The following is a 9,002-nucleotide window of genomic DNA, read 5'->3' as shown; positions in this document are numbered from 1 at the left end:
AACCAAAAATGCCCTCCTGCCTCTGTTTTTGGGAATTGCCCCCCCCCCCCCTCCCAGTGATCAGATTGTAACATTGTAGCAGGTGAGAGGCAGCAGACAGACATTTGATTACATTGAACTCTAACCCTGGAGCCCAACCTGCATCCCTTTCAGTACTCTGTGTGGCCCTCATGTGGCCCCAGCAGGCTGCGGTTGGATCAGGTATGGTGATTTATAATGAGGTCATGACAAGATCTGTGTCCCCCAGCGTCTCCATGTCTTCTGCGGTTTGTCTTCAGCCAAACCTGTAGCCACCTGGTGCAGCCACCACGCATGTGTTCTGGCGTCAGTCGTGTGATGACGTCACTGCTGGCAGCCATCTTGGTGATGGATAATCGCCAAAGAGAGGACAGGATATTGACCCAGCGGAATCAGTTATGTCGCCGGGTCCCCTCTTCTCTCCCTCGTGCCGCCGCCGGGCTCTTGGACCATGACCAAGTGCCCGACTTTTGTGGGGGGGGGTGACACCCCCCCATGATGTTGTCACCTGGTGTGGGCTGCAACCCCCTTGTGACACCACGGCCTGTAGCAGGTCCACAGTCTGACCATCATTTCCTCTGGTACGGAGGTTGGCAACCTCAGCCCTCCAACTGTGGTGAAACTACAAATACCAACATGCCTCTGCGAGCCATGTCTGTGGCTGTCAGTCTTGCAATATCTGATGGGACTTGTAGTTCCACAACAGCTGGAGGGCCGAGGTTGCCTAACCCCTGTCCTCATAATAAATGCTACCTCAATGTTACAGTCTAATCACAGGGAGAGGGATGGATGAGGAAATGCTTCCTCCTGCCTGCAGCAAACTGATGACATCATCTTCAAATGAAACGATGACCCTAGATTGTGAAATGTGAAGGATTTATTCTCGCAGAGTTACACAAGCGACTGTAAGAGATCCAATGACAGACTTCTGGTTTGCTGCCAGACAGATGAGGAGCTCGCACAGGCCGTGCCGCTCTCCTCTATTTTTATGGCTGCTGCATGCCGTGTACAGAACGTTCCAGAACAATGTATTGTCACCTGAGGTACACGCCTGACTGCTATTACTTTATGTGTCAGAAGTATGCAAGACGTCCTCTCCTGCACCCCTCGTAAACTTCACTGGGAACGCGGGCCCTATCCTCTAATATCAATTCTGACTTGTCTGGGTTACAATAAGGCCGTGGTCGTCAACCTACACTTCACTGTGGCCCCTGATATCACCATGCCTGTGCTGACAGGAACAAGCATGACTCCCGGGAGGGGGATTTGTAGAGCCAACAGATCCCACCCACCACAGCCTCCTAACCAAACAGATCCCATCGCCCGCTTGGCCTCCGGCCTAAGGCCTTGTTCACACCAAATGCAGACCAGATCCGGTCAGGTTTCTGCACACGCAGTGTAGTGGGTTGTGCCGCGTTTTAGACGCGTTTTGGATGCGTTTAGGGCCGGTTTTGGTAAAAAGTTTAAGTTTAACATGGACTTTCAGGGACTTGCTGGGACCCCAACGCCCGCTCTGCTTGCCTAAGGGACCCCAACGCCCGCTCTGCTTGCCTAAGGGACCCCAACGCCCGCTCTGCTTGCCTAAAGGGACCCCAACGCCCGCTCCGCCGACCTAAGGGATCCCACCGCCTCCTGTGTCTGTTTACATCGCGCACCAAAGTCCTCTCCCCCCCAAAGCCTTCTATTGGGCTCGTCTACAACAATCCCCCACCCGGGAGGCACAAGGAGACGATACCGAACCATAACATAAGCTCTGCATTGACTTCATATTAATACTGAAATGCAGAAATCAAAAGCAAATGAAGAAAAATAGACACACGACCATTTCCAGGATAATACATGCCGCAGATCAGCGGGTACACAGAGGAGGGAGAGTTCTGGTTAGTTTACCGGATAACAGAGGAGTTTACTGTAATATGAAAACCCACCTGATCTAACCAATCAATTTATATCCAATCAGACGGCTCCGGCACTACATAGTAGATGGAAAGGAAATCGTGCAATCAGATTGTATGGTCAGGTTAAGGCATCCGGATCTAAGACAACCTTCAGTACCATCACTTCCTGCATTCGTAGATGGCGGACGCGGGACAATGAAAAGGTCCACTTTAAGGAACACATATCTCATCAATCAGAGAGCATTGCATAGATACATGGCACATATATGACACACGACATACACACACAGCAATCACATGGAGAGAGCTCCAACCAACACGGCTCCAGGACAGCCCGGCACACTGCGGGATCTTCCAATATCTGCACACAATACGCTCATGGGGACAACAGCCTCGGGTCAACTGACAGGTCAGCCGAAAGGGGGGTCACCAGCAGGGATCTGACATCAGGGATGAGCTGGAGGTCCGACGCTGATGTGGCCAGGAGATGGAAAGCAGACGCAGGCACTAGAGTGTCAGCTCTGTGGGCGAGGGCAGTCACGGACCATCTGCCTATATAGGAGTGCTGCGACCACTAATTCCTCCATCAGCTACAGAGTCACTGTTGGCCGTCACAATGGAGCGTCAGATCTGCGGGGCAGACCAGTGACGGGTCATGGGATTGAAGTGTCAGCTCTGTGGGCGAGTCTGGTGACAGGTCAGCTGTGAGGTGATGGGTAGCAGAGGAAGGGATTGGAGTGTCAGCTCTGTGGGTGAGTCTGGAGACAGGTCAGTTCTGAGGTGATGGGTAGCAGAAGAAGGGATTAAAGTGTCAGCTCTGCGGGCGAGTCTGGTGACAGGTCAGCTCTGAGGTGATGGGTAGCAGAGGAAAGGATTAAAGTGTCAGCTCTGTGGGTGAGTCTGGTGACAGGTCAGCTCTGTGGGTGAGTCCGGTGACAGGTCAGCTCTGAGGTGATGGGTAGTAGAGGAAGGGATTGGAGTGTCAGCTCTGTGGGCGAGTCTGGTGACAGGTCAGCTGTGAGGTGATGGGTAGCAGAGGAAGGGATTGGAGTGTCAGCTCTGTGGGCGAGTCTGGTGACAGGTCAGCTGTGAGGTGATGGGCAGCAGAGGAAGGGATGGAGTGTCAGCTCTGTAGGCAAGTCTGGTGACAGGTCAGTTCTAAAATATGGGCAGTAGGGGATCGGATTGAAGTGTCAGCTCTGCAGGAGAGTCTAATGACCGCTCTGTGGTGATGGGCAGTAGGAGAGGGGATCAGAGCGTTAGCTCTTTGGGCAAGTCTGCTGACAAGGCATTTGATACAGTCACCAGGATTGGAATGTCTGCGAGTGCTGTGACAGGAATAGAATGTCAGCCCTGTGGGCAAGTCTGGTGATAGGTCAGCCCTGCGGTGATGAGCAGTAAGGGGACTGGATTGAAGTGTCAGCTCTGCAGGAGAGTCTAATCCAGGGGTAGACAAACTCAGGCCCTCCAGCTGCGGTGGAACTACACATCCCATGAGTCATTGCAAGATTCTCACAGCCAGACATGACTCTCGGAGAGAGATGCATCATGGGATTTGTAGTTTCACCACAGCTGGAGGGCCGCAGTGTGGCTACCCCCGTATCTAACCACTTCCTCTACTGCCCATTGCTGCAGAGCTGTCATTAGACTCGGCTGCAGAGCTGACCATTCAATCCAACCCCCTTACCGCCCATCACCAAACTGGCCCACAGAGCTGACATTCTATGTCTGTCACAGCAATTGCAGGCACTCCAATACTTGTGACTGTTCATCAAATGACCTGTCACCAGACTTTCCCAAAGAGCTGACACTCCAATCACTTCCTCTACTGCCCACGAGCACAGATCTGTCATTAGAACGTTAGCTCTGTGGGCAAGTCGGGTGACAGGTCAGTGTCAGCTCTGTGGTGATGGGCAGTAGGGGTACTGGATTGAAGTGTCAGCTCTGCAGGTGAGTCTGTGGACAGCTCTGTGGTGATGGGCACTAGGAGAAGGGATTAGAGTGTCAGCTCTGTGGTGATGGGCAGTAGGGGGACTGGATTGAAGTGTCAGCTCTGCAGGAGAGTCTGGGGACTATTCTGTGGCGCAGGGCACTAGGAGAAGGGATTACAGCACCAGCTCTGGGATGATGGGCAGTACGAGAAGTGATTAGAGTGTTAGCTCTGTGGGCGAGTCTGGTGATAGTAGAGATGGGCAGTATAAGAAGGGATCGGAGTGTCAGCCCTGTGGGCAAGTCTGGCGACAGCTCTGTGGTAATGAGCAGTAGGCGTTTGGATTGAAGTGTCAGCTCTGCAGGAGAGTCACTGACAGCCCTGTGGTGATGGGCAGTAGAAGAGATTAGAGTGTCAGCTTTGGGGTGATGGGCCGTAGGGGGAAGGGATTGGAGGGTCAGCTCTGTGGGCGGGTCTGGTGACAGGTCACCTCTGTGGTGATGGGATTGGAGTGTCAGCTCTGTGGGTTAGTCTGTTGACAAGTCAGCTCATTGGATACAGTCACCAGGACCAGAATGTCTGAGAGTGCTGTGACAGGAATAGAGTGTCAGCTCTGCTGGTGAATCCGGCAGATGAGGGGGGGGGGGGCGATTACCAGATCAGCACTGGACCAGTGGACAGCACAGGCACGTCAATGGACTGTTAGCTCCGAGGACACGGCAGACCTGGTAGCAGGGTCAGCTCCTGAGACCGCAGGGTTAGGCATTAGAGCGTCACCTCTTGTGACAGCTGACCGCACAGATGAGTAATAGAGTGTCAGCTCTTTGGGCAAATACAAAGAGTATAGCAGCTCATACACTGGGCGAATTACATGACCAGCAACAGAGTGTCAGCTTCAGGGACCAGAGTATTCACAAGTACAGAGGATGAAAGTGTCCGCTCACTGACAGGGAATAGAGTGTCAGCTCTGGGGAACAGCACTCATGGGTCATAGTGAGTCAGCTCTGTAGGGGGGGGGCATAGAGTGTGAGCTCTGGGGTGACACCAGAGAAGTATCATAGAACATCAGCTCTGCCGAGGGGGCCCAATGGCCAGCCAAAGTGTCAGCTCTGTGGGTGAGTCCAGGGATGGTCAGTATAGGAAGGGATTGGAGTGTCGAGTGTTAGCTCTGTGGGCGAGTCCAGGGATGGTCCGTATAGGAAGGGATTGGAGTGTCGAGTGTTAGCTCTGTGGGCGAGTCCAGGGATGGTCCGTATAGGAAGGGATTGGAGTGTCGAGTGTTAGCTCTGTGGGCGAGTCCAGGGATGGTCCGTATAGGAAGGGATTGGAGTGTCGAGTGTTAGCTCTGTGGGCGAGTCCAGGGATGGTCCGTATAGGAAGGGATTGGAGTGTCGAGTGTTAGCTCTGTGGGCGAGTCCAGGGATGGTCCGTATAGGAAGGGATTGGAGTGTCGAGTGTTAGCTCTGTGGGCGAGTCCAGGGATGGTCCGTATAGGAAGGGATTGGAGTGTCGAGTGTTAGCTCTGTGGGCGAGTCCAGGGATGGTCCGTATAGGAAGGGATTGGAGTGTCGAGTGTTAGCTCTGTGGGCGAGTCCAGGGATGGTCCGTATAGGAAGGGATTGGAGTGTCGAGTGTTAGCTCTGTGGGCGAGTCCAGGGATGGTCCGTATAGGAAGGGATTGGAGTGTCGAGTGTTAGCTCTGTGGGCGAGTCCAGGGATGGTCCGTATAGGAAGGGATTGGAGTGTCGAGTGTTAGCTCTGTGGGCGAGTCCAGGGATGGTCCGTATAGGAAGGGATTGGAGTGTCGAGTGTTAGCTCTGTGGGCGAGTCCAGGGATGGTCCGTATAGGAAGGGATTGGAGTGTCGAGTGTTAGCTCTGTGGGCGAGTCCAGGGATGGTCCGTATAGGAAGGGATTGGAGTGTCGAGTGTTAGCTCTGTGGGCGAGTCCAGGGATGGTCCGTATAGGAAGGGATTGGAGTGTCGAGTGTTAGCTCTGTGGGCGAGTCCAGGGATGGTCCGTATAGGAAGGGATTGGAGTGTCGAGTGTTAGCTCTGTGGGCGAGTCCAGGGATGGTCCGTATAGGAAGGGATTGGAGTGTCGAGTGTTAGCTCTGTGGGCGAGTCCAGGGATGGTCCGTATAGGAAGGGATTGGAGTGTCGAGTGTTAGCTCTGTGGGCGAGTCCAGGGATGGTCCGTATAGGAAGGGATTGGAGTGTCGAGTGTTAGCTCTGTGGGCGAGTCCAGGGATGGTCCGTATAGGAAGGGATTGGAGTGTCGAGTGTTAGCTCTGTGGGCGAGTCCAGGGATGGTCCGTATAGGAAGGGATTGGAGTGTCGAGTGTTAGCTCTGTGGGCGAGTCCAGGGATGGTCCGTATAGGAAGGGATTGGAGTGTCGAGTGTTAGCTCTGTGGGCGAGTCCAGGGATGGTCCGTATAGGAAGGGATTGGAGTGTCGAGTGTTAGCTCTGTGGGCGAGTCCAGGGATGGTCCGTATAGGAAGGGATTGGAGTGTCGAGTGTTAGCTCTGTGGGCGAGTCCAGGGATGGTCCGTATAGGAAGGGATTGGAGTGTCGAGTGTTAGCTCTGTGGGCGAGTCCAGGGATGGTCCGTATAGGAAGGGATTGGAGTGTCGAGTGTTAGCTCTGTGGGCGAGTCCAGGGATGGTCCGTATAGGAAGGGATTGGAGTGTCGAGTGTTAGCTCTGTGGGCGAGTCCAGGGATGGTCCGTATAGGAAGGGATTGGAGTGTCGAGTGTTAGCTCTGTGGGCGAGTCCAGGGATGGTCCGTATAGGAAGGGATTGGAGTGTCGAGTGTTAGCTCTGTGGGCGAGTCCAGGGATGGTCCGTATAGGAAGGGATTGGAGTGTCGAGTGTTAGCTCTGTGGGCGAGTCCAGGGATGGTCCGTATAGGAAGGGATTGGAGTGTCGAGTGTTAGCTCTGTGGGCGAGTCCAGGGATGGTCCGTATAGGAAGGGATTGGAGTGTCGAGTGTTAGCTCTGTGGGCGAGTCCAGGGATGGTCCGTATAGGAAGGGATTGGAGTGTCGAGTGTTAGCTCTGTGGGCGAGTCCAGGGATGGTCCGTATAGGAAGGGATTGGAGTGTCGAGTGTTAGCTCTGTGGGCGAGTCCAGGGATGGTCCGTATAGGAAGGGATTGGAGTGTCGAGTGTTAGCTCTGTGGGCGAGTCCAGGGATGGTCCGTATAGGAAGGGATTGGAGTGTCGAGTGTTAGCTCTGTGGGCGAGTCCAGGGATGGTCCGTATAGGAAGGGATTGGAGTGTCGAGTGTTAGCTCTGTGGGCGAGTCCAGGGATGGTCCGTATAGGAAGGGATTGGAGTGTCGAGTGTTAGCTCTGTGGGCGAGTCCAGGGATGGTCCGTATAGGAAGGGATTGGAGTGTCGAGTGTTAGCTCTGTGGGCGAGTCCAGGGATGGTCCGTATAGGAAGGGATTGGAGTGTCAGCTCTGTGGGTGAGTATAATTATGGTCAGTATAGGAAGGTATTGGAGTGTCAGCACTGTGGGTGAGTCCAGAGATGGTCAGTATAGGAAGGTATTGGAGTGTCAGCTCCTTTGCCGCACCTGTCAGCCCTGATGAGAGGGGGGAGGACACACACACGGTACCGGGGCTCACAGAAGGATGGACGGAGGGGGGGGAAGGGACACACACGGTACCTGGGCTCACTCTGCAGGAATCGCCGGGTCGCTGATGCTGGGCTCCTCCGCCTGGGCAGGCGGGCAGCTGCCTCTCAGAGTCGGGTGTCCCCGGTGTGTCCGGTCTATATAGCCGGAGAGAGGCTGGGTTCAGGCCGCCTGACAGTGTATATCCCGTGAAGGAGGAACTGCGATCCGCCGGCCTCCTCTCTACCTCACCGACACCTCGGCCTTCCGTTCACCGGGCTCATCAATATACAGCGAGGGGCGGAGCGGCAGGACAAGCTGGCGCTGATAGGCTGCCCGGTGAGCTCTGGTGGGCGGGGGCACAGCCGGTGCACATGCAGAAAAACTGCAGGGGGTAGGTGGGACGGAAGAAGGGGAGAGTGCTGATTGGCTGCGCGGGGCCGGAGCCGGTGCATTGGGTGACGTAGAATGGCTGTTGCCAGGAGAGAGAGGCATCCTTGCAGGTGAGAGCAGTGACAGGTCAGAGAGTGCCAGCTCTGCAGGTGAGAGTAGTGACGGGTCAGAGAGTGCCAGCTCTGCAGGTGAGAGCAGTGACATGCCAGCGAGTGCCAGGAGGGTGGGTCCAGGATGACCTGGGCTCAGGGGAAGCTGGTTAAATGATGCTGGCCATCTAGTGGCAGAAGAAAGTACTGCAGGTGGATGGATTGGAGGTGAAGATTACAATGAGAGCTCTTTTTGTTGTTGTGTCTTGTGATGGGATGTTGAGTTCGATGACTAAACCACATAAGATAATAGCAGGAACAACACGCCGTGTTTTGTTTTTGTCCCGGGAAGGAAAAACAACCCATTACACAGATGATGTTTTTCTCGCCGGTGAATGAGATGTTTGAGTGCGGCGCCCGGCCGCCTCTGTCCTTCCAGTTTGGTGGGCGCCGGTGTCATAAACACATTGTGAAATGAGATGCCATCGAAGCATAACAGCACTGAGCGGTGGCTGGTAATCTCGCCGGGATCGCACATACAAGTCCAGGCTTGCCGTACCCTCAGGAGTGTTTACATTGTGTTTTCTTCTCGCCCTTCAGGCAAAAACAATCACTTCAGTCCGGTCTGCGCTTTATCTGTTTTTGTTTTCACTCCGGCACTTTCCCTTTCAACTTCTGCTGCAAAATACACTATATCGCCAAAAGTATTGGGACGCCGGCCGTTACACGCACATGAACTTTAATGGCATCCCAGTCCTAGTCCGTAGGGTTTAGTATTGGGTTGGCTCCGCCCTGTGCCGCTATAACAGCTTCTGCTCTTCTGGGAAGGCGTCCACAAGGTTTAGGAGTGTCTATGGGAATGTTGGACCATTTGTGAGGTCAGGTACTGATGTGGGACGGGAAGGCCGGGCTCACAGTCTCCGCTCTAATTCATCCCAAAGGTGTTCTATCGGGTTGAGGTCAGGACTCTGTGCGGCCAGTCAAGTTCCTCCACCCCAAACCCCCCCATCCATGTCTTTATGGATTGCAGGGATTGGCAGAGGGGGGTGGGTGATGG

General features: G+C 54.3%; 1 long non-coding RNA gene across 1 annotated transcript in view; it reads right to left on the bottom strand.

The window, feature by feature from the left end:
- Positions 1-7,711, bottom strand: part of LOC108790628 — a 105,812-nt gene extending 98,101 nt beyond the window's left edge. The window contains exon 1 of the long non-coding RNA XR_001941459.1: positions 7,518-7,711. This is a non-coding gene — a long non-coding RNA (uncharacterized LOC108790628). The remainder of the gene's footprint in view (positions 1-7,517) is intronic.
- Between the last annotated feature and the right edge of the window lie 1,291 nt (positions 7,712-9,002).

Source organism: Nanorana parkeri, unplaced genomic scaffold, assembly GCF_000935625.1.
Source record: "Nanorana parkeri isolate BGI_ZX_2015 unplaced genomic scaffold, ASM93562v1 scaffold488, whole genome shotgun sequence".
Taxonomy (NCBI): Eukaryota; Metazoa; Chordata; class Amphibia; order Anura; family Dicroglossidae; genus Nanorana; species Nanorana parkeri.
This window is presented reverse-complemented; position numbering and strand designations above follow the sequence as displayed.